This window comes from Penaeus monodon, chromosome 21 (assembly GCF_015228065.2).
Source record: "Penaeus monodon isolate SGIC_2016 chromosome 21, NSTDA_Pmon_1, whole genome shotgun sequence".
NCBI classification, from domain to species: Eukaryota; Metazoa; Arthropoda; class Malacostraca; order Decapoda; family Penaeidae; genus Penaeus; species Penaeus monodon.
In genome coordinates, this window is record NC_051406.1 from 39,653,193 (window position 1) to 39,653,616 (window position 424).

At 27.8% G+C, this 424-nt stretch overlaps 1 protein-coding gene across 1 annotated transcript in view; it reads left to right on the forward strand.

The window, feature by feature from the left end:
• Window positions 1-424, forward strand: part of LOC119586485 (transducin-like enhancer protein 4) — a gene marked incomplete in the record, with an annotated part of 158,632 nt that overhangs the window by 70,919 nt on the left and 87,289 nt on the right.

Sequence of the window (424 nt, forward strand, 5' to 3'; positions counted from 1 at the left end):
TTGATGTTTTTTTTTTTTTTTTAGATTTAAAGAAATTATACAATTCCATCAACATAGGAATTGTTGTGTATATAACTTGTATATTTATGAATGTTTTTTTTTTTCCAAGAGTGAAGTGTTTATTGATTATCTTGCTTTTTTCTGTCTCTCCTTCTTTATGTATCTTTAAAAAAAATAAATATGTATTTGTTTAGGTAGTCACAATGCAGTCAAGTCATTCTAGCTGATAGTAAATGATTTATCTTATAAGGTTGAGAGTAGTATACCAGATAAGGATGATAGCATTATATCTCATGATATTGATGTCGATTTAAAGTTTAGGAGAATCAGAGGAAATCAGGAAAGGGCCAGAGAATATACCAAACTTCATAGAACGTGATTTTTTTTTATTTTTTATTCACGAGTCATTGGCTGACCAATACCT